This window comes from Triturus cristatus, chromosome 7 (assembly GCF_964204655.1).
Source record: "Triturus cristatus chromosome 7, aTriCri1.1, whole genome shotgun sequence".
NCBI classification, from domain to species: domain Eukaryota; kingdom Metazoa; phylum Chordata; class Amphibia; order Caudata; family Salamandridae; genus Triturus; species Triturus cristatus.
The window spans coordinates 120,350,128-120,363,999 of NC_140590.1; the positions used below are offsets into that span (position 1 = coordinate 120,350,128).

The following is a 13,872-nucleotide window of genomic DNA, read 5'->3' on the forward strand; positions in this document are numbered from 1 at the left end:
GCCTCTCCCACCCACAATAGTAGGGGCACTTCTCCAGCGAATTGAGCGTATGTGCACAGCTTCTCAGACGACAAACTCAGGCAGTGTTCATGGGCGCAGGCCTTCAAATAGCTGCTCCTTCCCTCTCAGCACACTCCAGCCGGACCTGATAGCTCCTCCACGGTGTTCCGCACCGGCCCCAGGGCAGACAGTGGATCGGGAGGCCGCAGCCCGGCCTAACGCGAGTCTTGCCTCACCTCGCAGATCACGCCTCCCCGGGGTCATCAACAGGCGGTGCGGCTCCGCAGCTGAAACGTCCCCCGTCGTCAAGCACCCACGGAGGTCCCAGCGCTCCCCCCAGGGGAAACGACGTCAGCAGCAACAACCAGAGGATGTAGGCCCACGATGGGACCACGGCCTATAGTAGTAAGAACGGCTGGCCGCCGCCTCCAGGCCTAGAGACCATTCACCGCCGCGTCGCACTCCGGAGCTCGGATCTCAACAATCGGATGGCAAACTGATCCCAAACCTTCACCGATCGTGACCGTAAGGTAGGCGCCTTCAGAGATGCAGAGATTGCAGGAGGTTGTCTCTTTTAATGTGCGGATTACTAAGCGTTTGGTTCTCGGCCGGTGGAACTCTCTTACAGAGCAGCCATTCCGCAGTTTGGCAAGCCACGCCCCCAACTTTAAGAACTTTAACAAAAAAACACATTTGCCATTGAAACTGATTTCCTAGAGAATTTTCTTATTGATATTTTTACTTGGGACAGGAGGCCATTGGGTGATACCATACATGAAAAATTGGGTTATTGGTTGAGGGAGGTGGTGGGGGTAGCCCTTTTAAACCAACAACCACAGGGTGAAACACAAAAAGTCACTAAATTAACCTGTGCTTAACCCTCTGGTTGCTTGGCTCAAAGCAATCAGTCATAACGTAGAGGCAATGTGTAAAACATTTATGCAGCTCCTAAACTGTAATAAAGTGAAAACACAACACAAGAAAAATCTATCACCAATTTAGAAAATTAGAGTAAAATGTAATAAATTATTTGACGCCAAAACAACAAAAATCCAATTAGTATAACGGGAGATATGCAATTTTAAAGATTAGGTAAAAAATAGAAACCTGAGTTGGTTCCAATGGAGAGCAGCGACAGCTGTGATACAAGATCCTGCGTTGTGTTGTGGAGCTGCAAGGGCTGCATCAGGTTGCGTCGCTCTGTGTCGGTTCTGATGACGACCACAGCTTGGCTGGCAAAGCACCTTTTGCCCCACTTCCTAGAGTCCAGGATGAGGGAGGCACCACTTTAGCGGTTAGGATTCACAGTAGGCAGAGATGATCAGGTGCAGGATTAAAGGGTGTTGGAGCCCTTGGTTGTTGGTGGTTCTTGGTTCAAGGTGCAGGTCCAGTTCTTCCTCAGTCAGCAAGACAGCAAAGCAGTCCTTCTTGCAGGCAGAGCAGCAGGGCAGCAGAGCAGCAAAGTCGCTAGGAAGTCCTTGCAGCAGGGCAGCAGGACAGGAGAGCACCAGGGCAGTCCTTCTGGCTGCAGAGTAGCGGGGAAGTCTGTCTTGTGACTCTTCCAGAAGTCCAGAACTGAACTGAAGAGTGAGTCTAAGGATCCCATTTTTATCCCCAGAACCTCCTTTGAAGTGGGAGGAACTTCTGGAGTTTTCTTCCTACCGAAATTTACTGTTTCTCTTGGTCTGTTTGAGGGCACAATAGGCTAGTGGGAAGTCCTTTGTGAGTGTGCTGTCAGTGCCTTTGAAGATCAAATGTGGTAGGTGACAGCTCCTTCCCCTCATTAAGCCAGGATGGCCAATCCTGTAGACTCCAGGAACCTCTATTTTGTGGCTGTTTGGGAGGAATACACAAAAGGCAATTACCAACTACACCTAGTCAAGTGTGTAAGGAATAGACTGCAGGCAAAAAATGGTTAGAACAAGATCAAGCCAACATTTTAAAAGTGCATTTTCAGAATCCGTCTTTACCATTAAAGAGGGATTTAAATTAAAATTCTTTAGAGTCCAAACTTGAAATTCATACCTACTCCCACTCAAAAGTTATAACTTATTAAATGCAATAAGGTAATCCAATGTTATTCTATGATAGAGGTAGGCGTTACAATAGTGAAAAACACATTTGAGAGCTTTTCACAACGGGACATGTAAAGCTTAAATGAACACGTCGAACTTTCAAAATATAATGCACCCTTCCCTATGAGTTGCTTAGGGCCTACCCTAAGAGTGAATTCCATGTATTAAAAAGGAAGGTTTTGGCCTGACAAAAAATGATTTTCCCAGGTCAAAAAGGCAGTTGAAACTGCACACATTAGCTGCAATGGCAGGATGGGACATGTTTAAAAGACTGCTTACATGGGTCGCACAATTACTGCTCCAGGCCCACTAGTAAAATTTAATTTAAAGGCCCTGTGTACATATAGTGCCACTTTACTAGAGACTTACAAGTAAATAGAATGCGTCAATTGGGTGTAAGCTAATTTTGCAAGATATAAATGAGAGAACACAAGCATGTTAGCACTGGTTAGCAACGGTAAAGTGCACAGAGTCTTAAAAGCTAGCACAAATAGGTTCAGAAAATAGGAGGGTGAAGGTGCAAAGTTTGGGGATGAACCTGCAGAGTGCCATGTTCAACACCATGCCAGACACGAGTTCAGTGTAAGTGGTCAGTCTATCAGTATCTTTCCACAAACATGCATGTATTATTCTGTAACTGAGTGATTCCTTCACCTTTTCACTTTTATTTTATTACATGAATCCTATCCCTTTTTTGTGCTTTAAAAACAGTTACAAAGGATTTATATATTTACATGCAATGATCCTGATTAAAAAACTGCCCTTTGTAATATTATTTGTATTACTACTAAACAATCTACTACTTGCAATTCACAATCTACGAGCATAGTTCTCCGCCCTGACTTTGGAGTCTCCACACATGTAGAGATGACTTTTAGTAATAAATGTGGGAGGGAATTTTGGGAATGTCTTGAACGAAGGGACAGTCTTACTACAAAAGGGTATGGGAATAGGGATAGTAGGAGTTGTTTATTGAAGGACATTACCCATCCAGGCAATAGTAATTCACTCACAAATCTCAGTGGGTGGAGTCATGTAACATACACTTTTGTAGTAAGTTTCTACTGGGAAGGGGGCGTGGTTTAGCATCGGCCAAGATGGCCACGTAAATTGTAAACTCCGCAGGGCCTACTTCTTCTACGCCATAATATCTGCCCATAATCCACCTGATGTCTTCTCAGGAGCTCACCTGGGTGTCCGTGAATGCTTGCCGCACCCTCGGTGAAGATTTGGTGGCCGAGGACGGCATATTGATGACGTTGTTCACATTGACAGCTGCCGGTACTCAGCGAGTCAGTGCGGCCTGTGGGTGACGGATTCCTGGAGGCTGATCCCCCTCCGCTGCCTTGGCTGCTCAACTGCGGCCCTCGCAGCTAGGAAACAGAGACCCCAAGAATGACACGGGCAGCCTGCGGCTGTACTGGGAGGCCGCGGGCTGTGACAGCTGGTGCTGGTGGACGTGACTTGCCTGTCTGGGACACGGGCCGACCACAAACTCGAAAGCTGGAGGAAGAGGGGCGTTGGACCACCGCTTATAAGTTCTGGCCCCCGCAGCGAAGTGCCGAAATGCAGGTGTGGTGAGACCATCTCTTCCCTCTGGTTGCTGAAGCTAGGGTTGCGTGTGGAAACGGCACGCTGACAAGAAGCCCCGAAGTGAAGTGGCTGGAGTGGCCCGCATGCCCTGGAACCAGCTCCCTTCCATGTGTCCAAGGAAGGTGGGATGGCTGGGCAGGCATGAGCCTGCAGAGGAGAGCCCCAAGCCCATGGAGCTGAGTGCTGGAATATGGAGTCTGCTGAGGGAGATGGTAAGATAACAGCAGGATGGTCCATGAACCCAAGAGTGATCCAGGGAAATGGCAGAGAGAGGGAGAATTGTCCTCCCCTCATCCCTTTCTTGAGAAACAGTTTGGCAGAGAACCAGAGCGCTCCAGGCCATCAGGCACCACATCAGTGCTGGAGGTTGATTGGGGGAAGGCGGCCCCCACTGTTTGATCGGCACCTGGATCAGGGCGCAGCCAGAGGGAAAGGTAACGTTGGCCCTGGCGGTTGCCCCAACAGCATGGGGGTGAGCGTGATGACAATGAGACCAACAAGGATGCCCCCATAACAGTGTAATAAGATGGAGAAATATGCAGTGCCATGATAGGTGGTGAAGGAAGGTGCGACTGCCAGGGAGAAGTAGGTCAGTGCGGAGCCCTTGTTTAGGCCCATCATGATGGCCATTGTGGATCTGAAAAACACGTTGGAGCTCCAGGTACTGGTGGATGGCAGGTCCTGGTACTTCACGTCACTGGAGGAGGTGTGTGACTGGCTTGAGCTGATCTGGGTGATGAAGAGGCCACGGGGGCAGGATGAGGAGCGAAGGCGGCTACAAGATCATGGGGAGGGAGACTCGCGTAGCATCCGTGAGGCGGAGCCATTGAAATGTCAAATCGAATTGTCCTTTTTCTGAGTCCGATGGGGTGACCGCTGGGGTCCTCCCCTCCAGAACTAAATGCACCTGCTTTGGAGGAGGGCTCTGCATCTCTTTGGCTGGGCCACCATAGACACTATCTCGAGACACTGGCTCTCTGTATGAATGTTGGACTACACGCCACTCTGATACAAATCTAAGTGCAGACCTAATGGCCGGGGTGCAGAAGGACACAAATTGGGTAGAGTCTGCCAACTGGTTAGATATGGCGGAATTAGTCAACACCACGTTATGCTGATCATTCTTTTCTGGGCGACAGGCGCTCTGCAAAATGGTGAAGTGGGTAGTTTTAGACCTATGGTGCAGGGTATCTGGGTGATGGGTGTTTACAAGGGGGTGTGTTACAAGTTTATGGTTAAGGTTGATGCTATGGGGACACAGGACCAATGCAGGTGAGACAGCCAGACACAGAGAGAGGGAGGGAAGGGGGGACCATGGAAGGAGGACACCCAATCCACCTTAGTCAGGCTATGGTGGTACAATCAGTGATGGCCCTAACAGCCATGATGTGGAACGTCAACAGCCTTAGGGATAGGATTAAGTGTACCATGGTCCTTTGATATCTCCACAGAATTTTCCCAGACGTGGTCCTGCTACAGGAGACCCATCTTAAGGAAACTGTTGCCTGCCAATGAATAGATTTGGGTACATACTCCTTACCCATGCAGGATTCATGTCCGGGTCCAGATGAGTGGCCATCCTGGTGAAAAACTCGATCCCCTTCCTGCCCTGGCATATCTACCCCTTAGGTAGATATGTTGTGCTCATTGCGGCGGGGAACGGCCTAACTTTTGCCTCTTTTCTGTATACATACCAAACAAAATTATACACAGACACTTTCCCAAAGCTTAGCAGATTTCTGATGGAGCTGCCCCCACGGGTCTTGATAATGGGAGGAAACATCAACGCTGCGATCTCCCGTGACATGAACAGGAGTGCGCCCTGTAGTCGGACAGGGTCCAGGAGCAGCTACCAGGATTTTTGGGGGCAATGGGACTTGTGGCGTGTGCACAATCCCATGGCTGACAATACACACACATACCAGCAGCACACGGCACTGGGTCGTGCCTAGTCTACATTCTTACACAATGCCCAAATGCAGGGCTCTTTTGCCAGCCTGGCAGAGAGCTAGGGGCATCTCGGACCACTCCTCAGTGGAGGTGCAACTCCTAGGCCCGACCAGTGACTTCACCCTCTCTCCACGTGTTGCCTCCTGGCACATTAAAGACCAGGGGTTCAGAGATAAGATACAGGACAGGATTGAATATTATTTCCTAGAGTACTTGGGTCCTGTTAACTCGCCTTGCATCCTATGGGAGGCCTATAAAGTGGTGGTCCAGGGACACTCTCAGGTGTTTCTGAGGGGGCTCAGAAGGAGCAACACGTTCTGTGCGAGACATTGGAATAGGAGGTCAAGGCACTGAAGATGGAATGGGAGGGAAATCAGGATTGCTCATTGAGACACCGCTTGTGTGTCAAACTGCGAGAACTAAAAAAACCTGGAGGAGAACGCAGCTTGGATGCACGCCATTGCTACACAATGGCATATGTATGAACTAAGGGAAAGAGTTGATAGCATGGCTAGAAAGGAGAGACCAAGGCAGTAACTGGGTGCTGGAGCTTTGAGCACTGGGCAAACCCCTATGTGCAACCGGGAGGGACATAGCAGAGATCGTCACTGAGTGCTACGAGGTCGTGTATGAGTCGGCGGTGAATAGATCCGAGTAAGACTCTACGGACCTGCTCCAAGATGTCTCCCTGTGGGAACTCTCAGAGGGAGGCACAGCTGAACTAGATAAGAACCTGACGGTGGAGGATATAGGGCAAACAATTTGGGACGTACAGTCCGGGAAAGCTGCGGGCACCAAAGGGATACCCATGGAATTGTACAAATGCATGGTGGATAAGGTGGCACAGCCAATGCTCAACATGATCCAAATATGGCTAGGGACACCAGGCAACTACCCAAAGACTTGCAGCTGGCCACAATAGTAGTTATCCTGAAAAAAGACGAGCACCCAGACAAATGTGGCTCCTATCGGTCCATATTCCTGCAAAATTTGGAAGCCACGGCCCTGGCCAAGGCACTTGCAAATAGATTGCGCCTGATTATCGCATCAGTCATACAACCCGACTAGTCAGAGTTTATGCCACACTGGAGAAACCAGGCTTAATCTCCGGTAGCTATATGGAGTCCTGCAAATGACAGCATCACGGCCGCATGAGGTAACGGCGCTGCTCTCGTTAGATTTGTGTATGGCATTTGACAGTATTTAGTGGCCCTACCTTTTCACGGTCCTGAAGTGAATGGGCTTCAGTGGAAAATTCAGTGACTGGGTCAGACTTCGATATTGGGAATAACTGGCGCATGTCAGGGTCAACGGGGTAGTGTCCAGACATTTCTTACTGCACAGGGGCACCCGTCGGGGATGCCCCCTCTATCCCATGATTTTTTCACTGGCCCTTGAGCCACTTGCTGCGTGGGTACGCCGGGATCCACTTGTATACGGCACCGCAAGCGCAGGGGTTGGGAGGAGCATATCTCTCTGTATGCAGATGATGTTCTGCTGTATTTGCGCAATCCCGACAATCACTTCATTGACTTATGCATATTTTCAGGCTATTTGACAGTTACATTGGAACAAATCCCTGGTATTTCCACTGTCTGAGGACCTTCCCCCCCTGACATCCGACTGTGCGGCATTGGCTCAGAGGGGCGAGTTTCAATATCTGGGCACTAGTATCACCCACTCGAAGGGGGAATTTATATCTCTCAATATGCTCCCGCAGCTGTAGAGATTGTGGGAGGAAGTGGCCCATCCTGTTCAGGATGATGGCCCTCCAGCACCTGTTGTATGTGCTCCAGCATACCCCCCACAGAATTCCGCTTAGCGTCTTCCAGACGTTCGACCCTGAAATCCGAACCTTGCTGTGGGAGGAGGGCACCCCATGAATAGCGTTACATAAGCTCCATCATGGGGTGTACGACAGGGGGCTGACAAGTTCAGATATCAAGTGCTACTACCTGGTGTCCCAACTTATAAATATAAACCGCTGGGTGTTCTCTGACTCCTCGGAACTGGCATACCGTCTGGATCAGAATGACATGAGATCAATAGGCTATCTGGGGATGCTCTATCAGAAGAGTCAAGAGAGGGAACTCCTGGGACACACGCAAGTGGTGGTGCAGGCTTGGTGAAAAGTGTGTAACTGCTGGGCTGGGAGGGCAAACTGACGACTCAAACTCCCCTATGGACCAGTGATGGACTGAGAGAAGTAGGATGCATACAGCGCTTTGCCTGATGGAGTCTCTTTGGGATTTCTCACCTGGGGGATATCTGGCGGGAGGGGGCCATGATCACGTTAGAAGATTTGCAGTCCAAATATAAAGTGGCTGACACGAAACACTTTCGGTACCTGCAGCTGCAACATGCCCTAAGGTTCTGCCGACCTACGGGCAAACTGATTCCCAAGAGCTCCCAACTGGAGGACCGGCTCCTCCTTGACACAATGGAGGAAAAATCTATTTCCTGCACCTACTGCAAACTTCTCAATAATTTGCCGGACCCTCTGGGGCCCATTGAGGGAAGCATGGGAGACAGACTTGGGGCTTTTAGAGGACGAAGACTGGGCGGAGGGACTCCAGTGCCCTAGAGAGATAGCCATTGGTGCATGCTTCCGCTTGGTACAGATGCGCCTTCTGCATTGGTCATATGCCTCTAGGACACTATTACACAGATGGGGCCGTTGCAATTCAGACCACTGTGCCTGAGGGTGCGGGGAGGAGGGATCCTTCTTTCATATCATATGGACATACCCCGATGTTTGGCGCTATTGGGAGGGAGTGACTGGGGTCATGGCTGCGGCTACAGGTCTCCGGTTCCCACTGGAGGCACGGTGGCATATCCTTGGCATAGCGGGGGAGGAGCGGTGGCCCAAATATCTTGGCACTTGGCTCATGCTGGCCTTGATGATCGCAAATAGGAATATCGCTCAGGCGTGGGGGCAGCGACCCTGCCAGAGATGGGTGACTGGGATGGTGACATGGACTGGTGCCAGCTGGTGGAGAAGGCTGTTTATGAAAGTAGAGGCTACCCCCAAAAAGGGGAAAAGATATGGGCCCACTTGGGGGTGTATAGGCAGGGCTAAACAACATCTGGGGATGGGAGTCTTGATGGCACTGAACTGCAGGGCTGGGAGTAAAGACGGTAGAGGGGAGGACTGCAGGATAAATCCCCTCAATTTGTAATGATGTGTACAATAGATCGTCTACACCTCTGTATCTGTGTCAATTGTATTGATGTCTCCTGCAACTGTTTAATAAAAAGAGTTTTAAATGTTTCTACTGGTAACTTGTGAATACCGAAATTTGTAAACTTACTCAAAAGTGTAAGGTACATTTTTGAATCACTCTCAAAGTTTCAAAAGTACTACATCCTTAGAGGTCACCTTTATATACAACTTAGATTAAACATTTGCAAAGTTTTGCATCTTCAATGGGCTACTTTCCCACTATTTATCATCTGCCCTGGACATCCTAGCTCTAGTCAAAAACGAGCCCAAGCAAGGCATCAAAGCATTCAATAAGTCATTCAGAAGAAAATTTGCTAAACTAAAACACCCTAATCATAACCTAGAATGGGGTGGGCTAGTCAAACCCAATCATGACAAAACCGTCTAATAGACTCACAGGAAAGGTGAGTCACTTTAAAGTATCAGTTAGGGCCCCAGCTATACAAAAGGAATCTTGAACATCTACCATCAATAGGTTAATAAGTGTGCTTTAAAAATCAACCCACACACATCCACAATTCCTCACATTATAGCTTAATCTCCAACTTTCTAGATACAATTGGTTAATCAATATTTCTTGCCACTTCTGTTTCAAATGACAATCATATTTGCATACAAACCTCGAGACCACCAACAAGCTAAGTGTGGGCATTGAAATAAAAGCATTAAAATCACCTTGAGACCCATGCTTAGTGTCATGCTTGCAATGACTTCTCCCGTCTTCTGCAATGGACATTTCAAAGATGATAAATACCTGACTTGAATATAGAGTTGGGGCTTTGAAGTATCCCTTCCTCACCCCAATCATGGCATTATCAAAAATTGTGTGAACTTCTATATTTTGGTCCTTGATATATTTAGGCTAAGATATTTTAGCCGATCAATATTTTCGATCGGCTAAAAGGGGCCCACCTACTTATCCAACCTTTTAACTCCATATATCCCCACCCGTCAATTAAGATCTAGCAGGATGGGGCAGGTTAGTATACCTTTCATCAGGAGCGCAAGAATGGGTGGCTGCTCATTTCGCTTCCTGGCGGCACAGCAGTGGAATAAACTCCCGTGGGGGCTCCGGCTGGAGGCTTCGGAGGCAGTTTTCCGCAAGGAGCTGAAAACGTATCTTTTCCCCGTAGAATAGACCACTGTTGTCTTCTTCCTTTAAAGGGCTGTAAATCAAGTATCTTTTGTCATAGGGCCGCTAGGCTGTACCGTAGCGCGGGGACACACTAGCCTAGTGTAACCAGGCGCTTTATAAACTTGTTTATTATTATTAATATTTATTATTACACAATATTCTGATGCAAAACCATTTGGAGTTTGAGGGTCCCCTCAATTTATTACTGTGAAACCATTCTGACAAACTAGTTTTTCTTTTTGAATGATGGCAGGGAGTCTGCTCAAAGCTGGCAGTAGTCACCAAAAGTAGCCACTTTCTGAGCTAGATAGAAGGGAAGAGTCTAGTGAGTAGGATAGACTGTCTTAAAGATACTTCTTACCTTGAAGCTGACCTGGCTCAGTGAGATCAGGATTGGATATTATAGCATCATGTAGTATCTAGCAACTATGGCCTTATGAGGAATTATGTTGTAGAATTGTAGAAGGTGTATAGTAGCTGAGGGCTCTGAGTAGGTTTGGGAGATATATTCGGCTTGTAACACGAGTTCCTGACAAATTCCGCCAAACACAACGAGGCAGGGTTTTTTTATCGCTTGTGACTTGCAAACGATAAGCTGGAGAGTGAGATGTGGCATCACTGTGCATGATTTTTGGTCGCTAGAAGGGCACCTGACAAGATCTCTTCAACTCTGGCAGTCGTGGGTGGCCTCCACCGTTCGCGATCAGAAAGCTACTGCTTAAGTAGAAAGTCTACTCGAGTGGCAACAAAATCAACTCGAGAATCTGCACCCTCTGGCCGACCGCATGGTGCCATTCGTGCTGATATTTCGGCATGAAACAAGCTCCTGCTTCTGTAACAGCGAGCTCACAATCATGAGGGTGTTGCATAAGTGGCCAGTGCAACCAGGTCTTTCACAGGCAAAGGGAGTACTGTATTGGGATGAATTAAGTTGTTGCTTGTAATAATGATGGTAATACCTTTGATCTGAAGCATTACAGTAAAGAGACCTGAAGTGTTCCTGCTATAATGGCAATAGACACCCTAATTATAGTAATATTTTATGTAGCAGAAATTGGTACTCTTAGACTTAGATTCTTAGACTTAAAAACTTTGCCATAAGGTTTCTTTTGATAATTAATTTCTCCTTTTAGGTATTCTTTAAAACTTGGGGGCAGATCAACAAGGGCTTTATCTCTGCTTTTTTGGCTTTAAAAGCCAAAAAGGCAGAGATAAAACTAGCGCCCTATCAACAACAGGGTGCTAACATGCAAATTCGCATGTTAGCACCCTTTTACTCTACGCTTCCCCTTGTATCTCTAATGAGATGCAAAGGGGGCGTTCCAGAGTAAAATAATGGGAGAAATGTCGCTAAGCGACATTTCTCCTATTATCAAGAATGTCGCTAACCCTGTTAGAGACAAAAAAAGCAGCGCTAACCGCGGTTAACGCTGCTTTTTTACGTCTGGTATTTTTCTGACTTAGCCATGATATCCTATGGAAGGAGGATATCATGGCTAAGTTTGCCTGTCCCTATCAACAAGGTAACGTGAGATTATCGCTGGGTTTCCAGCGATAATCTCACGTTAGCCACTTAGCGTGAGGATTTTTATCGCTATTGAGATAAGCGTTGCTAATAGCACGCTATCTCAGCGATAAAATCCTAGCGCTAAGTGCGCTTAGAGATAATTATCGCCGGTTGTTGTTGATATGCCCCTTTGTACTTTGCAACAGGAGTCACGTTGGAGCCTCCTTTCTTTCTAAGCTTTCTGGGAAATCTACCACTAATTGGAGTCAATCGAAGATGGCGTTCCAGAACTAGGGAAGAATTTGTTGGGCTAATTTAGGCAGAGAAAAGAGGCAGCACTTAGACATAAACAATACAACATACATAAACTAGAGATGCATCATTTACCACCAGTGAGCACAATTCTTGAAAGGTATTATTTTGGGAAAAGGGAACAAGGAGATGACAAAATGGTAGCCGAGTTAAGTCGCTGGCTACCGATTTTGCAGCAGCCCTACTGCTACTAATGATAGCCTAAAGGAGACTGCCTGGGACGGAAGGGTATTTACAGTCAGAGGCTATCTACATTGACTAGCTGACATGTCACTCTTTAGGGGGCTCACGAAGATGATCCCCAACAAGGCTATAGCGAGTATTTACAGTCATCAATGAAGTTACCGAATGTGACAGATCTTAGGCAACATAACTCATCCTTTTCGTCATTATGACAATTACTTAATAAAGTGGAAACAAGGCACCCGCTAATTGAAGATAAAAATATATTCAGCAAACATGCTCACGCATGGATGGTCACGCAATCGTATTCTGCATTCCAACCCACAGCATACTTGAGTATAACATATTCCCTACACCTAAGAAGAAAATTACTAGCAATACACCTTGTATCATTACCGTCAATGGCTAACCAACCAACTTGGAAACATAATGGACCGAAGTCATGTAGTCTATGTGGTGCAGCAAAGCAGGACTTCATACATCTTATATGCATATGTCCTGTTTTGAAATTAAAATGGCTTTTATTGTTAAAACACCTTTTTAATATTAGTGGCATTCGCACCTGCAGATCCGCTATTCTATAGTGACTTGATCCGACTGGCCGACAGCTTAGTTGCAAAATGGTAAAATGTCTTCTTCTGTACGTGAAATTAATCAGAACAGTTCATTCTTCTGATTAAGATGATGGTATTAAGAGCAGATAGAACTTTACGTAAAACTGCATATTGGCCCCCGCGCTACTTCCTTCTCCTCTAATGTAGTATTGGTTACCATCAAATTTGTGAGACCTCTTTTATATTTGTCGCAATATGTCCAGTTTTATCGGTATATTGTTATGGTTTTAATTAACTGAAACAATAAATAAAGTTTAAGATGTCCCCACCAGGCTCCCAGAACCGGAGCCTCCAGCAATTCAACCGGCTATAGACCCAGGGCAGATCAGAGCCAGATTTGCAAACTCTCGAACCTGCAACCATACCAACGCCTGTGTGGTTATGTTTGCGGACCATAATCCCCAGAGGGCAGGCATGGAGGACTGTAGATTTCCCTTTGCACCAGAGCCATCCATGACAGAAGATGTACACTCTGCTGGGCCCGGATCGCACTGGCTGGTGCTGACAGTGGCTGGTGCTGACAGTGGCTGGTGCTGACAGTGGCAGACGTGTTTTGTAATAAATGTAATGACAACTGCTGACTGTAGAGAGACAGAGCAGACAATGGGATGCTCGAGTACCAATGTTACAATCCTTTCCCACCCCTCCAACAAAACATACATTCCAATAAATAAACACACAACACAATTTTTTCTTGTTTGGGGATACTCGAGTACCAATGTTACAAAGGTGCAATAGTATGAGCAGGAGGTGTGTCTGGGCACCAGTATTCCAAAGATGATTAGCATGATCCCAATATCATGTTTATTTAAATGCATTTGCATTTTCATAAACTTTTAGCATCTGGACATGTAGAAATCATACCAAGGAATAATTGATGTTTATATACTGCTATTAGCACTATAGCTAGTTTAGTTCATGCTCATACGTTGCTCTTGTTTCTGCCCTGCTGTGTTCATGCTGTAGCATGATAAGCTCTGAATGTCCTGGTAACTGCTGCTCGTTTTGACTGAAGGGCTCCCCTCTGCTGCAGGTTTAGGCCGTCTCTGATAGGCTGAGGACCTGACTCATGAGGAGGACTGAAGCGCAGCGGCAGCCGCTGCAGGTAAGAGCGGTGGGAGGGAATTTCGAAAATTAAATAAATAATTCATTTTCCCTCATGATCGTCCATCGAAATCCCCCCCCCCCCCCCCCCCCTCCTTCACCGGGACCCACCACCCCACCGATCTTAACTGCAGCGGCCGCGGCTGCTCAAGCAGCTACATGTGCCTACCAAAAAC

At 47.2% G+C, this 13,872-nt stretch overlaps 1 protein-coding gene and 1 long non-coding RNA gene across 3 annotated transcripts in view; one reads left to right on the forward strand and one right to left on the reverse strand.

Annotated features, from left to right (window-relative positions):
- Positions 1–13,872, forward strand: part of LOC146808991 (sialic acid-binding Ig-like lectin 9) — a 228,264-nt gene that overhangs the window by 33,839 nt on the left and 180,553 nt on the right. The window lies entirely within an intron of this gene.
- Positions 705–13,872, reverse strand: part of LOC146808993 (uncharacterized) — a 43,883-nt gene continuing 30,715 nt past the window's right edge. The window contains exon 5 of the long non-coding RNA XR_014965509.1: positions 705–1,833. This is a non-coding gene — a long non-coding RNA (uncharacterized LOC146808993). The remainder of the gene's footprint in view (positions 1,834–13,872) is intronic.